At 38.5% G+C, this 17,108-nt stretch overlaps 1 protein-coding gene across 9 annotated transcripts in view; it reads left to right on the plus strand.

The window, feature by feature from the left end:
- FRMD6 (FERM domain containing 6) overlaps positions 1–17,108 on the plus strand; it is a 73,325-nt gene that overhangs the window by 17,818 nt on the left and 38,399 nt on the right. For 3 of the 9 annotated variants that reach the window (XM_081047752.1, XM_081047749.1, XM_081047753.1), the window contains exon 2: positions 14,906–15,039. The exons of 4 other annotated variants lie outside the window; for them this stretch is intronic. The gene's annotated coding sequence lies outside the window, so the exon portion shown is untranslated. Of the gene's footprint in view, positions 1–14,905; positions 15,040–15,982; positions 16,112–17,108 lie in introns of all 9 variants that reach the window. 2 more of the 9 variants (XM_081047755.1, XM_081047756.1) reach the window with 1 other exon arrangement.

Here is a 17,108-nt window from a genome sequence, read left to right on the forward strand (position 1 = left end):
TTTTTTTAAATCAGTTTTTTTTATGATATGAATGACACAATATAAATAAACTTCACAAATTTTAAGTAGATAATTTGGTGACTTTTAACAAATGTATATAAATGTGTAAACAGTGTCACAATCAAGATATGGAAAATTTTTGTCATGCCAAAAAATTTTCTACAGCCCCTTTTGGTCAGTCTTCTCTACCCTCATACCTTTCTTTTTCTCCTTTTTCCCTCACCCCACTCCCATCCTAGACAGCTACTGATCTTCAGTTTTGCCTTTATAGAATTCCATGTAAATGGAATCATACGGCATGTAGTCTTTTGTATCTGACTTCTTTCACTGAGCATAACGATTTTTGGACTCAGGCATTGTATTGCCCATATCTATCTGTAGTAGTTCCTTTTTATTGGTATGTAGTATTCAGTTACCACAATTTGTTTTTTCATTCACCTGTTATTAATGGATATTTGGATTACCAGTTCAGAGCTGTTACAAATGAAGTTACTGTGAACATTCATGTGTTAGTCTTTGCTGGACGTACCGTTTCTTTTATCTTGGGCAGATATCTAAGAATGAGGTATTTGAGTTGTATGATAAATGAATGTGAGACTTTATAAGAAACTCGAATAGTGTTTCAAAGTGGCTGTATCATTTGACATTCCCATCAGCAGTGTCTGAGAGTTCTAGTTGCTCCAAATTCTCACCAAGACTTGGTATTATCAGTCTTTTTTAACTTTAACCATTCTAGTGGGTGTATAGTACTATCTCACTGTAATACTCTACATTTTTTCTGATGACTAATAATGTTGAGCATCATTTCAAATGCTTATTTGCCATTTGTATATCTTTTTCGATAAAGTGACTGTTTAAATCTTTTTTCCCACATTTTTAAGAGAGTTGTCTTCCGTTAGTTGTAAGTGCTATTTATGTATTCTGGATTGAAGTCTTTCATCAGATAAATGTTTTTAAAATATTTTTCTCAGTCTGAGGATTGCATTATCATTGTTAAGTGAATTTCAAAGAGCAGAATTTTTAATTTTAAAGAAGTCCATTTTATCTTTTTTCTTTAATGTATAATGTTTTCTGAGCTCTAGAAACCCAATATCACAAAAAATCTTCTATCAGTTTTATAATTTTAGTTTTTGCATTTGGATCTGTAATTCATTTAAAGTTAATTCTTATATTAGAGTTGAGGTCAATTTTTTTTCCATGTGGATATGTAATTGTTCCAGCACTATTGGTTGAAAGTCCATTCCCTTACAGTATTACCTTGGCACCTTTGTCAAAAATCAAATGACTTTATGTATGGCTCTGTTTCTGGATTCTTTATTCCATTGACCTCTGGATCTGAGGTGACATGATTCCAATTGTTGGCAACATATAGCCTTTTCGTGGTAGGAAAAGGGAGTAAGATGGCAGGGATACGTCTTTGGTGTTGGGATTTGGTCCTGCTGTGAGGGACGGCTGACCTTGGAACAGGCTGCTGAGGTGGTTTCCCCGGGATTAGAGTCTGTAGGTCAACCTCAGGACGCATTGCCTTTCCGGCATGATTAGAGCCATGTAAAGACACAGCTGAGCAGAGGGAGGATGGTTTCTGTTTTCCTCTGATTGGTTTGTTTTTAACTCTAACCTTCAGTGTTGAGCTGTGGTTCCATTTTTCCTGGAGGATTAACCCTGTTAGCATAGGGTAAGGTATAATTCTGATTTCCTTCCTCCACACCCTTTAAAAAGCAGACTGTAAGTCTCTCTCAAAGCATTAGAGGATGATTACTGTAAGGAGGAATTCTCTCTTTTGGCAATATGCAGAGGGGATGTGCATCACAGAACCAGAAAATCCAATGAACAGGAGGGTCAAATGGAGGCAACTCGACTGGGCTACTCAGTGACTCAGGATTGGATTTTGTTGACTTCACACACCGAGAGGTTCACTGGGAAGTGGCTTTTATTTCTATTTTCTTTGGAATGTATGGGCAATAATTGAGTTGACCTTAGTTTGTATCTTATTTCAAACCTCAGTTGAGTAGAGTTCCAGAAATAAGGCCTGTGAATTGGTATATGGGAACTAGAACATTACTACATACCGTGTTTCCCCAAAAAATAAGACCCAACTGGAAAATAAGCCCTAGCATGATTTTTCAGGACATCCCCTGAACATAAGCCCTAATGCGTCTTTTGAAGCAAAAATTAATATAAGACCCAGTCTTATTTTCCGGGAAACATGGTAAGTACCACTTGGAAATGAGATCGCACACTTGGTGGAACAGGCACATTTATGACAGTTCTCTTCCAGAAGTAACCAAGGGAATTGAACACCAGAGGACAGGTAGAAGACAGCCAGCTCCTGACGGAAGATTCTCCTACGAAAAAGCTGAGGGATGAGCCCTGGATCCCATTTTATACATGGCTTCTTCTATTCCCCACGGGTCACTTTCACAGTCTTGGATTCATGTTTCTCCAGAATAACACACATCCCCTCAGTCTCCTTAGAGTCAACGGGCTGGTGATTGGATGATAGCCCAAGAGGATGGCGGTTGGGGAAGGGGTGGTCCTAAAATATGGACTGTCAGTCTCCAGTTAGTCTTCATCTAGTTCTCTGTGTGGCTGTAAGTTTCGTAATGTGTTGGAAATGAATTCCTACATGACAACAACCATAGTAAATAGTTTGTGAAGCTGTAATTAAAGAAGCCATGTATAAAATAAACATTTTAATCATTTCTCCTAAGGGTTTTTAAAACTATAAATCAGGGCGGCCGGATCGTTCAGTTGGTTAGAGCGCGAGCTCTGAACACCAAGGTGGCCGGTTTGATTCCCACATGGGCCAGTGAGAAACAATGGCTTGAGCTTGGAGCTGAGCCGCCATTGGGCGGCCAGTTTGCTCAGTGGTTGGAGCGCGGTGCTCATAACTCCAAGGTCTCTGGTTTGAGTCCCACATGAGCCAGTGAGCTGAGCCCTCCACAACTAGATTGAAAAACAACGACTTGACATCCTGGAAAAGCACACTGTTACCCAATATTCCCCAATTTAAAAACAAACAAACAAACTATAAATCAAAGTTTTAGGATTTTTTATGATTAAAATAATCATTGTTTCTGACCTTTTAAAGTCATGTTTTCAGATGTCTTCATAAGTTTGTGTGACAACTTTGTCTCTAACTTACGTATTCACCGCAAAACCCCCAAAACGGTGTTAAATCAGGATTTTTATTGCAATATAAAACCTTGTTAGAATGTCCGGAGGAATCTTTTACTTTGAAGTCTGTAGATTGTGCTTTTGATCTTTTACTATCAAGAGCGCCTGGACCTGTGAGCCTCACTTCACCCCGTTCTGCACGTTTGGCACATACTCAGTACGTGTGTGTGTGTGAGGGTGTATTCCATTCAAATGATACTTTCTTGGGTGTGTCCAGTTAACAAAATAATTTTAGCCCATAATTTATCTGCTTAAGGGCAAAAATTGGATTCTTTGCCATCTCAGTCTTTTTTTTTTTTTTTTAATTGGGGAAGGGGAACTACTTTATTGGGGAACTGTGTGTATTTCCAGGACTTTTTTTTTTTAATTGGGGAACAGTAGTGTGTTTTTCCCAGGTCTCATCAGCTCCATCCAAGTCAAGTTGTTGTCCTTTCAATCTTAGTTGTGGAGGGTGCCGTTCAGCTTCCAATTGTTGTCCTTTCAGTCTTAGTTGTGGAGGGTGCAGCTCAGCTCCAGGTCCAGTCGCTGTTGTTAGTTGGAGGGGGCACAGCCCACCATCCCTTGGGGGAGTCGAACTGTCAACCTTGTGGTTGAGAGCACACACTCCAACCAACTGAGCCATCTGGCCACCCTGGAGCTCAGCGGCAGTTCATTGACTTCATTTTAGTTGCAGAGGGTGCAGCTCGCTGGCCCATGTGGGAATCGAACCGGCAGTCCTGTTGCCCAGAGCTCGCGCTCTAACCAACTGAGCCACCCCCTTCCGCCCGCCATCTCAGTCTTTTTCTGGCTTCGTAAACTTTTTTACATATAGTTCTACAATTATCAGGATAGGAGGCAGGTTTTATTAGCATGTGGGTATGTTTACTTTAGTAAATCATTTTGGCATATTTCTTGACTTTCTGTCTAAATATACAAAACATGAACTTTCTGAAAAGGGACTAAATTCAGCTAAATTGTTTGAAACCAACTGGTATCGTCTTGGCAGGTTATTCTCTCAGAAGTTAATTTTTTTCACCTATAAAAATAAAAAGAGTTGGACTAGATCATCTCTAAGATCTGATACAGTGGTCAAGTTTTCATTCGATTGTACTTTATTACATTATTTTTCTAGAAATGAATATATACACACGCCACTAAATTCTAAAAGCTCCTATAAGAATTCATTTATAAGGCTTTTTTTTCAGTTTCAAGGCCATGGAAACAACTGTGTATTAGGCAGAGTAATATTTTATAAGGATTATTTTAGTACGTTGTGGTTGATTTCATATTTGTCCTATCGTATGTATCTTTTTAAAGTTTAATCACTAGTAGTGGTTATTGACAGCGTTTTCAGCATCAGTACCTCTGATTTTACTTTTTCAAATTGTGAAATACACATGTAGAAGAGAATTTATAATGTCTTTGTGCATTTTAAACAATGATATTAATAATGGAACACCATTGCATCCACTACCAACCTTAAGAAAGTATTTCTCTGGCATCTTTGAAGCTCCTGCCCATTTCTTAAGACATGCCCCACCTCTGGCCTGCCCCTCCAGCACCACTGCTACAGTGCTGAGGTTAATCATTCATTCTTTATATAATCTTCCCATAATGAATCATTGTTTATAGTTGCCTGAACTTTCTACTCATAGAAAAGAATCATACTGTATATATTCTTCTGCAACTTGTTTTTTTTTAAACATTGTTTTTGAGATTTATGCTTGTTAATGTGTAGCTGTGGTTCATTAATATTCCCTGCTGATTTGTTTTAGTGTACCGTATTTTAGTTATCTGTTTTACTGTCAGTGGACTTTTGCATTTCCAGTGTGTACATCACATCTTGTTGTTGTTTTTTAGAACCATTTCATGACATGGAAAATCCTTTTTTCACAAGAAAGCTAACAACTTCCCAAATGTTTAATTCGGTCTTTGGTAATGGCATTATACTGTCTTTAGGAAAAAAAAAAATATTTCAGAGGAAAAATAAGTGAAGTTAATTTCAGAGGAAAAACATAAGATTCCATATATTACTAGCAGGTAATGAAAATTTCACAGAAAAAGCATAATCTGGAAAACTGCAGTTCCTGTGTGAGAGAGAGTTGAGTGCAAGTCCCATGAATGAAGAAATCAAAGATTTCATTGTGGAAATTAGAAGCAGATGCTTCTAAGTTAAAGGATTTTCCCTGAGAACAGCACTTTTTGTTGGCGATGTCATGCTAGAAATGCATCTTGGTTGAAAGGAATTTTTGTGCCTGGTTGCTAAACCTGATATGACTTTTGAATACAAATGGCCAGTTTAAAAAAAAATAGTTTCTTTGGTTTAGAATTCATGAATTTTACTATTGCTTTTGTTCTTATTGTTGATCTATCTAGCTTCTCCCCTTATCTCCCCCCTTCCCAAAGGTACCCAGGGTTTTGTTTTGATATCCATTTACTCCAGGGAAGTTAATCCCAACTTGAGCTCTAGAGGTGGGCCCTGGGTGGCCTGAGCAGATCTGACTGTCCCATGCCCCTGCCCAGTGAGGGCGGCGTGTGATCTAAGGCAGGGCGAGTATCAGTACTCGTTTGCCTCCACATTCGAGTTGATGTGGCCACTTTGAGGGATGCCAGCCTTAAAGTAGAGCGATTCCGAGGGACCCGGAAGAAGCTGGGTCCCCGATGACATCATGAGCTACCACATCACATGACCCACAAGCCCACCACCCATCCTTCTGGGCTTCAAGTTACTTTGGATTTTAGAAATTCCCCTTATATCGCTTACCTAGTTTAGCTACTAATGGTTAACACTTATATAGTGGCTACCATATGCCTTACAACATCCTATCAGATAGATCCTGTTATTTCCATTTCATAGATATGGAAGCTGAGATATAGAGAGGTGAAGGGACTCCTCCAGGGTCACAGCTAGCGAACAGCTGGCTAAGAGTAAAACCCCAGCGTTTGGCCCCAGAGTCAAAGTTTAGTTGGATATTTTTGTTACTTACATTGGTTGGGATTTAATAAGTTGTATCTTTTTCTTTGTTTGCTTTCACACAAGTTGGTTTAACCTGATACACATGAAGACTTTCCTAGAAACTGTATTTTGTTGATGGTATTGCAAAATAGTATTCTCCCATTATATTTGTCCACTAAATTTAAAGGTAAGGAGAAAATGTATCCCTTTTCCCCTGTAACTAACATGTAGAAAATATTCAAGAAGCTGTAGCCAATACTGACTCATTGCTGAGATGCGGGTGGGAGAGTGCTTTTTAAAAACATGATTTTAATCTTAATTGCCAGGGGCTTTATTCACATTTCTGGTGAATTTTTAAATAACTTAACACATCTTACTGGGTGCCTGTTGCAGACCCGGTACTGCCCCAGGCATTAGAGACATAGCCATGTTGACAGCTCCCGTCCTTGAGGAGATTCCAGTCCTCTGTGGGGAGCCAGACTTCCCAACAAGTATAAGGATGATAAGAGTTCAGGAGAAATGCCCCTCAGCCCCACCACTGTGGAGGCAGGCTGCACAGACCAGTGCGGAGTTCTCCAGGGAGTACTAAGATACTTCGTTGTTTTGGAGGTGAGTGTTGGATGAGATAATATGCAAGGGAGGATATTCTAGGCAGAGGAAACAGCACGGTCAATGCACAGAAATAGGAGAGCAAGACTTGTTCAGGGAACCGTGAGGACAACTACTGAAGTAACATAAAACACGCGTTGTAGAAGAGTCCCATTGAGGATGGATGGGACCTGGTGCTGAAAGATCGCTGTGCCTGGGAGTGTAGCTGTCCTCCTGCACAAGTGCTTTATCACTGAGGAAGTGAGCTGGGTGTCACAGGCAAGGTTGGATGCACAGTTGGACGCAGACACTCTGGCAGCGTTGTGGGGTGGCGGGTTCAAAGGACAAGACGAGACAAAACACTTAGAAATACAGGTGAGAACGCAGTGAAGAGGTAGGGTAGAGGAGAAAAGCCACTAGAAGGATAGACTAGACCCAAAGAAGGTATTTTGGGGTTTTTTCCTAAAAGATTATGTTTAAAATGTGTACATATGTATAATAGCAAGTAAATCTATCCCAGTCTTTCAGCCCCCGAGGATCACTTTTGTTATCCTTCCTCTCCCTTACCTTCCTTGGGCCTTATATTTGGACAGATTGTCTATCAAATTGTCATTTGTTCTCATTTTAAAAATCTGTCATGTAAAACCAGATGTAAATGTGCTATCAAAATAAGCAATTAAAATGATATTGAAGTTATTTAAGTAAATGATCACTTAATTTCCCTTGCGGTATCATCATGGCTAAACATGCCAATTTTATCCGGCTTTTGGAAATGTTTAAAATAATTCTAAAGAACCCCATTACTTCTTTTATGAACTCCAGGATCGAAGCCATTGTAATCGTCGATTAACAGAATTGTGCTTATTACTGTTCAGTTTAGAGAGAGCATACCAGAATCGTACTTTGCAGAAATATGTTTTTAATCTCAAGTGTGGAAAAAACATGGTGGGGTCATTTCCGAGTACCACTGTTATCATTACCCTTTGCTTGGCTTCTGTAATCTCGTGAACAAAGCGAGTATGGTTATAGCAGAAAAGAATGTCGCAGGGGAAAACTGTTGCCAAAGCCAAAGAAAGTGATTGGTTGAGTTGTCATAAAACAAACCTTTGAAAGCTGGCTCACTGTGTGCTGTCCAGTGAGTCTGTTCAGAGGCCTCCCGAGGTTCTAAAGAAAGTGCCTTAAGATGCAGGGAAGCACTCCATAATCTGATTTCTCGTCTATCCAGCCTTTGAGTTTGCACCTTGGCGCAGTCACACATCCTTTGTGGGGGCCCAGGCCTCTCTCCTATCTCCCCACTCAGGCCCTTGCAATTCTTTCTTCTCCGCACCGCATCCCCTCCTCCTTGAAATCTTTCCTGAGTGCTGCCCTCCCCTCACTTCTCAGCTTTTTCTCAAATCCCACAACTGTCACTCTACTACGGTTTAACATTTAGCTTAAAATGCAAATGTATTACTTCCCATTGTTTCTGCTGTGTTGATTTTGACTCTCCAAAGAAATGATAAGCTCTCTAAGGGCTAGAATTTAGAAATGGTGTGAGACACCACAAAAATCATACTTTGTAAAGCATTGAAGGACTCTGAAACAGTTCATTGACTAACAGAATTCTTGTGATCTTTTCTCCCTCCCTCCTTCTTTCCCTCCTTCCTTTACTACTGCCTCTTTAATTTAGATGCCTTCTTTATTCCTGCTACTTCTAGTCTAAAAAAATCATACTGTGAAACAGGGTAAGTTTGTGCCCTAGTGGGTATTTGTGATTTGGGGGGGAATATATGCTAAGTAAATTGTGTTTTTTATTGATACTATTTTTGATGTACTGTAATTTACTAATCTGTTCCTGTTGTAAGACTACTTAGATTTTTTTCCAGTTTTTACTCTGATGAATAATGGTACAGTGAATACTTTTATTCAAAAGTGTGGTATGCTTTGGTTGAATTATTTCTTTCTTATACATTCCCTAGAAGTCAGATTATTGGATCAAAAGGTATGAACATCTTTATGATTCTTACTACAAAGTCCTACTGGTTGCAGTGATTTACAGTGCTAACTACAGCTTATGACTACATCAATTTCACTAATTTTTCTCCTCATTGCAATATAAAGCTCTGTCTTTCTTATATTCTCCCATTTCAATAACCGCAGACTAGCCACATAATTTTGTTGATTAGAGTATGACAAGCATGATTTGGCACCAGCTCAAGTCCACTTGAATTGTAAGGGTTTTTTTTTTTTTTCCATTCCCAGTCCCAAAGTGTAGCAAATCTCATTGGTTAAATACAGCTATGAAATAATCTGTGGGCTACAAACAGGAGAAAAACACCATTTCTTTAGAACTCAAGATCTGATTAATGGTAGGACCGATGGATTATGGCCAGCACATGTTACCAAACAGCAATTCTTCCACTTACTTTCCGTGATAGGAAGTCAGTAATGTTCCTTGGTAGTGAGTGAATAACCCGTTTAATAATCTTCACAACAGTCCCATTTGAGAGGTGAGAAAAATGTGCACAAAGAAGTGAGGAGACTTGCCCAAGGGCACCCAGGTGGCACGTGTCAGAGCTGGGGCTCCCACTCAAGCAGTCTGGGTCCAGCATCCGAACTCTTAAGCAGCACACTGTATTGCCTGTCATTATAATCCCTCTTTCCAAACTCAACTTTCCTCTGATTCAATACTACATTTTAAGTGTAGTTGTCACCCATATTGTGTGTACATATTTGCACATATACATACCTATATACATTTACATATTTAAAATATACACATACGTACATACATGTAGTGTACAATAACTACATATTATAACTATTTCAAGAGCCATACACAGCTAGTTATAGATGTAGAGCGTGATAATGTTAGTCAGGTTACAGTCTATACTCAACTGCATTTGGTAATTAGTTTAATAGATTTTTCCTCTTACCAAATTTATACAATAGGCCCAAAATGAAAACTTGTTTTACTAGAATTGCTACAACTATACTTTCAATTTACCAATTCCCAAATTATATATCAACTATGCTTTCTAGTTACTTTATTTGCAAAAAAAAAAACTATTTTTTTTGCAGCTATTGTAATTTATTACAATCAAAGCACATTTAGCACAATTCTGTAAAAACACATTATAGTCTTTAGTAAGACTATTAGTAAGACTTATTATTTAGTAAGACTATTTAGTAAGGAGTGTTCACTCACAAATTAGTATGCAAGGTGAGATATTCTTTTGTTGCAGAAATTACTGTTATGAATTAATTGCCCTGTACTCTGTTTTCCTTAAATGAATTCATGCATTTTCCCATAAATCGCTTGCTGTGTGTAGTGCTCTTAGAGAATGGTGGTGTCTAAATAGCAACTCAATCACCTAAACTTTTTAGTTAATCAAATTTATTTCCATCTTCTAGGTCTTCTTTGCCAATGATATATATATTCATCGTAGTGAATATTCTACTTCGTTGTAGAATAGAAACTTTAAAACTTAGCACATTCTTTTTTTCCAAGTAAATATCGATCTTTGTAGCCAGTGACAGTAGACACTTAGTGACTTAATGAATAAATGTGTCAAGCTATAAATCAGCTTCTCGTTTGGATAGGCTGTGTTATAGAAGACTTAGTTACAAGTTGCAGAATTAGTTTAAGAGGAAAGATACTTTATTGGCTCACCACATGGGAATTCCTCGGAATGGTTTCTGGCTTCAGACACAGCTAGATATAGCAGTTCAAATGACGTAGTCAGGATTCTTTCTGAGCTTCACGTTCTTCTACGATGACGTCCTACTTCAGGATGTTCTTACCATGAAAGATAATTGCCAGGTACTCCGCGCTCATATCATTCACACAAATAGCAATCCAAAACCAGGAGCAGCCCTCTCCATCCCAGCATTTGTAGAACGAATTCCATGGAGGAACTCTGGCTTTGTTTGGGTTATGTGCGTACCCTTTAGACCAAGCACTGTGACTTGAGAATAGGGAACCCTGTTTGGCCAGCCGTGGGTCACATCCTTATCCTACATCATCTCTGCGCCCATCCAGAATAGAAAACACACTGTGATTGAGAGCCCCACTAGAAAGATCTGGGATAGGAAAGGAACACTTCGGTGGAAAGGTGGTACCCAGTAGAGTAAAACCTCTACATTCCGCCCTTTGATCAACCAGCACACATTTGAACCTATGCACTCATACATGCTTTCCCCTTTTCATAAATTGCATAAATAAAATTTCAAAGGAGTCCCCACCTAACATAATGCAACCGTTCTATTTACAGCCAACAACGCATTTAACTTCTCCCCTCAGAGTAAACCTCCCATAGTCTAGTTGCTGCATCCGGCTTTAAGTGCTAGATCTGTAGGTGATGCGTGTTCTTGTTGGTCAGCTGTAGATGTGCCTTCTCACGTCCTGGCAACTCATGACTGTTATTTTAATGAACCTACCCTCAACAACCTGATATCTAATACTTTCTGTTATCTCATTTAATCTTTCCAATAATCGTAGGAGGCCAGTATGACAGATTGTACAGTTGAAGAATCAGGCTCAGAGATTAGGTTACTTGCCCAACGTCATACAGCTAGTATTGTAGAATCCAGGTTAGGACCCAGGTTTCACTGATTGGAGAGGTTAAGTCTATCTTCTTAATCAATATTCTATTCATATTGTTTGTAAACACCTGAGGTTCACCCATATGGGAGGTGATCTTAAGCTTTCCACAGTCCCTTGTTTATCTACTGCAGCAAAGATTGGAAGGTGGGATGAAATAACGAGAGAGTCTGGCGTTCTTTCCAGAGGGGTTGGCTCCTGGTGGTTAATATGTGTAGCTGTCAACTGCTTTCTTCTTTAGGTAAAATAGGCCATGAAACAGAAAGTGTTAGATTTACTTACTCTTAATTGACATAAAATAATTCTGTGGTTCCAGAATGGCTTTTATAAGCAAGTGATCCTTAGTTTAAAAAAATGGATCCTCATAATTCAGAACATGCAGACAAATTGGAAATCAGGTATCAGTTGTTCCCAGGTTAATTTTTATGTTTTCAGGTACTAGAATAAAAATGTAGGACTTCAGGAACAAGTACCTGGTGATAAAGGCAGTGTACTTATGTGAAAAGTTTGGTAATACACTGCATTAAAAATTTAAGTTTCCAGAAGGCTGACCTTCAAAGCTTTTTGGAAGCCAGAAGCCATTAGACATTCAAGAGGTTGAAAAACTTGACTTCAGGGTTGACGCCAGATTTCTGAGTTCGATGCTCAATTGCTGACCTTTAGTTGGGAACTATGTTTAATAAGAGTTGTGCTGTTACTGTAAGTCCTCACCTAGCATCATCAATAGTTCTTGGAAACTGATTTTAAGTAAAACGATGTATAATGAAACCAATTTTCCATAGGCTAATTGATATAAACAGGAGTTAAGTTTCTACAGCATATTTCTGGTCATAAAAACATCACCAAACTTAAATAAAGACCCAAAGCACTTCTAATGTTAAACATTGAAATAAATGTGAGTTATGAATACATTTAAGAAAGGTTAATAAAAACAAGTAAGATCATTGTTTTCTAATCCACTTATTCCAATTCAGGGTCACAAATGGCTGGAGCCTATCTGCACAGCTCAGGGCGCAAGGTGGGCACCAACCCTGGACAGGGTGCCCTTCCATCGCAGGACACACTAACACCACCCACCTGCACACAATAAGACTGGGCCAATTTAGACACGCCAGTTCACCTAACATGCAAATCTTGGGGCTGTGGGAGTACACGGAGTACCCGGAGAAAACCCACACAGACATGGGGAAATGTGCAGACTCCACACAGACAGTGGTCCCAGCTGGGAATCGATGCTTTTGTTCTCATCAGTGGAACAAAATGGCACTGAGCAAATCAATGTCATTTGAGGACCTGCTGTTCTTAAAGAACAGCTGGATGGTAAGAAAGTCGCCCATAATGACTCTAAGGAAACCTGTAGCTCATTGGCTCTCAATGGATGCTTTTGCCGCCAGAGAAGATTTGGCAATATCTGGAGATATTTTGCGTTGTCACAGCTGACATCTAGAGACCAGAGATGCTGCTAACCATCCTACGATGCAGAGACGGCCCCCCATGACAAAGAATATTTGTCTCCTAATGTCAATACTGCCAGGGTCAAGAAATCCTGCTGTAGACTCTTCCTTGTTCATGGGAAAGTGGGTAGTAAGACAAACAACCAACTTTTAATGAGCTTATACTATGTGTTTGCCATTGGATTTAAAAAAAAAATTATGTATGTATATATAGCTATATTTGTAGCTAGCGACCCTGCTCTAAGAAGATCTAAATAGAGGAGATAGAGAAGAAAAGTAACAAGTATAACCTACTGAGCTGTTAGTGTAGACACAGTGCTTTGTGATATCAAAGAATATTTGCACAAATGAGTTATCCATCAGCTAGAACTTCTGAGTATGAATTAGTCACAGGACCTGACCAGATTCAGGGGGAAGGGAGCTAGAGCCCACCTCTCAATGGGAAGCCTGGCAAAGAGTTGACAGTTTTCTTTAATATGCCATAAGCACTTAACAAGAGCAGCTGGCACATGGTAACTATATAGTAAATGTTAGCTATAATTAGTGCCGTTATTTTACCTTTTCTGAACAGTAGATGAGCCTTGTCATTTACTGTTCCCTCTCCTTGGGAAAGTCTTCTCTGGGATGGATGGATGGATGGATGGATGGATGGATGGATGGATGGATGGATGGAAGGAAGGAAGGAAGGAAGGGAGGAACTGACATCACTCTCTTAATTCTGGTATCTGTTCAAATATCAGCGTTGCTTCCCCGATTACCCTATATGAAATAGCATCCACATTGCCATCTTACCTCCATCAACTCTCACGTGCTCTGGCTTTCTTTCTCTTCATAGTACGTATCACCATCTACTTTGGGTATTTGTTGTCTGTCTTCATTAGAGTAGAGCATTTGTTTTATTCAGTGCTGTATACAACACTTGGCACATAATAGGTGTCTGATGCATAGATGGTGAATGAATGAATGAATACATGAATGAAGCCCAAAAAAGAAAAAACCCAACTCATTTACCAAAGGCATTTTGATATAACTTTTAGGATACGATACATTAAAAGACTATGTGCTATTCATTTCAAAATGGTGTTAGCCACAGTATTTATACTTAATGCTGCCATCAGTTATACTCCCGTGATTGCTGACCGTCAGAGTGCGTGTGCTCTTGAGAAGCATGGACAATAAGCACAACCTTAAGCTTCCTGGCAGTGGTGCGTCCCTAAGTAGATGGTGAACTCATGGGTGTAGAGGGCACACCTTCTATTGCTTTTGTCTTCTGCTTTTCAGCCAATAAATATTGCAGTACTGTGTATTTAACTTGAGCATCATGTATAATGATTAAGTCAGAATATAGGACTCTGGAATCCAGTTTTCCAAGATAATTGCTCACCTTGTTTTTGTTAGGTAATAAAGATACATTATTGACTTGCGATATACCTACTCACCATGCTGGCCTATAGTAATCTTATCAAACTACCCTCTTTTCACTTTTTCTAGGGTGACAATCTCAGAATTGAGAATTCCCCTTTGCTTTCATTCAAAGTGAGACTAGTATATGGGTATGAAATTTCTGGTGACTTAGGTTTTGTTTTTGTTTTTTCCCTTTTTTAAAAATTTTAAAGGACTTTTAGATAGACAGGAATTGCAAAGATAGTACAGAGAGTTCCTGTATAAGCCACGTATACCCACTCTCCCCTCTTGTTAACTCTTACAGGACTACGGTACATTTGTCAATGAATAGCGCGTAGTCTTTTAATGTATCGTATCCTAAAAGTTATATCAAAATGCCTTTGGTAAATGAGTTGGGTTTTTTCTTTTAATGAACCAATATTGCTATATTATAATGAACTAAAGTCCATGCTTTTATTCCAGGATGACCCAGTTTTAAAGGTTATTTCCAATAATTTCTAAAAAATAGAAATCAGTATTTAATGTCCACACGAGATAGTGGTTTCCTGATTCTGAAAAGAAACAACGTAACTTTGTAATTCATGGTGTTTATCAGGATATAAGGGTCTTATATCAATGTGGGTTTAACATCCAAGTGTAGGAATCCTATAACTTAACATTTTATTTGTAAATGGGGTATTACTAAAGATGGCAGGATGGAGTTTCATCACTGTTAAAGCTGTTGTCTGGAAAACGTGATACTATGACATGGTTTGTTCTTTGTAGATAATCTGTCCTAGACCATTGGACAGACAAGTGCTGCCCTGGAATAGGAAGGCGCCCTCCTGGGACTGTGTGGGGACTTAATTTAGGACACGGAATAAATGCCAGTGGATAAGAGGCTAATTTCTGCAATTCAGGTAATTTAATTCTTTTCTTCAGGACTGTCCAATTTAAGATTTAATTTCATACCACAACATACTGGAGATATTGCTGTTTTGCTGCTTCAGGGGAACCTTTTAATCAGCTTTAGTGCAGCCCTGAGTAAAGTAAAAACTTAATCCTGTCTCTCTTTTAGGGCTTTTCTAGTTTGCCATCCTCAAAGCAGAAAAAGCATCAGTGAAGCCATACTGCTGCTTAAAGACTCTGCTTTTATTAAATTCTCTTCAATAATCCTCTTCTAGTCTTTCTTTTTACTGCATTATTTGAACCATAAAATAAATAAAAATTGTACTCAAATGAAATTTTAAAATTAATGAAACTTTGAAACATCCCAAATCTCGGAATATATTTTTTCTCCTACTTTATTTTTTAAATTCTAGAAAGTAGGCCTTTAATTGGTTTAATTAGAAATGGAAAATTATAGGAGTAACTCAATTTGAAGTGTAGATTTAAATAAGAAGAATTATACTGGGATTGATACCATTTACGGGTTTAAATTTAAATAAGATGCACTTAAGCATAGCTTGTAATTTCTTTTAGAAAGATTTTAATAGAGAGGAGGCCTAAATGTTGGAATATATCAATACATAGGGGGAAATTTTGCCATGAAATATAATACTTGACAAGGAAATCATTTTAGAACCGTGTTTCTTCAATGATATGACAAAGAATATTATTCTACAGCACTTTTAATAGATATGTCTTGGGGGTGGGGGGCATATTCTCTGCCCAAGTAAGTGTGAGAAATATTAAGGTAAACAAATTTAAGAAGTTGTATGTAGGACTTCTCAGAGCCTTTAGCGTTTTCTGAATTTTCGAGAGTGCGTGTACACCCTGTCTCCCCAACTTGTTTTCATCCCTAGATACCTAGTAACATTTTTCAGGAAAATGTTTTGAGTATACATTTGTGATCTGTTTTAGGAATTTATATCTTCGGAAATGTTGAGGACTTGCTTTTCCCAGTTATAGTGATGATGTTATATCATTCACATATGCTGCCTCTCCCGAATTCTGTACTTTCGAGATGTTTTCCCAGTGTTTATTATTAAGGTATATATCCAGTCCTGTGCTCATTACCTTCCTTCTGTTAACTGAAGTGTGAGTTCCAAATATGACTGCATGTCAGACATACCCAAGCTTTTTTAAAAGGTTAAGATTCCTGGGACCTGACCCTGGAGATTCTGATTGAGTAGAAATGTCATCGTGCTCAGGATTCGGTGTTTATTACAAATACCCAGGTGATTCCGACACCGCCAACACTGGTCCTACAATTGGTGCTTTGGAGCTATTAAACTAAAACTGTGCATGTTTTCGATGGGTAATTGGGTTGGGGTGCAGTTAGTTTGTGGTCATGGAACACATGGAGAGAACTGCTACATTGACCTCCAGTAACCCTGTAGGGTGACGTGCTGCCTACAACCGACTGAAACAATCGCTATTATCCTTTAAGAAAAGCAGAGGACTCCTGAGGGAGCCTTTAGTCTTTTTCCTAAAAAGGAAATACTGTATATAAGACTACGATTTGTTTTCACTTAGTTTGAGTAGCTTCCTTGGGGATGGCATTTTATTTATACTTTAAAAAGCAGTACTAGTTTATAGGTACTCATGGTGCCATGTAAGAATATATTCTCTCCTATCCTCCGGCTGATAACAGATGGCCATTTAATTCCGAAGAAGTAAATAGGCCAAGATTCTATCTCATTTATGCTTTGATTTATGTGAGCACTGATAATAGTTTTTCTACTAAAACTATATAAGGTTATATTCTCTGCCGGGTATAACAATTCCATATTCCTGGAAATTCTCTTTTGCATCCTACAAATAGAGCTGGACAGGCACAATATAAATAATTAGTAATGGTTTGAGAGGCAGCTAGTCTTAACATATCTTGGTTGAATAATGTTCTATTAGCAATGATATATGAAACAACTAGATATAATCATTAAAAGTAGGAAATACCCACCACTGTTTTAAAATTATTCTGCAAGGCTTTGCCAATGCAGTGAGGCATGAAACAGAAATAAAAGGTGTAAGTATTAAAATTTGG

Source organism: Rhinolophus hipposideros, assembly GCF_964194185.1.
Source record: "Rhinolophus hipposideros genome assembly, chromosome: 5".
NCBI lineage: Eukaryota > Metazoa > Chordata > Mammalia > Chiroptera > Rhinolophidae > Rhinolophus > Rhinolophus hipposideros.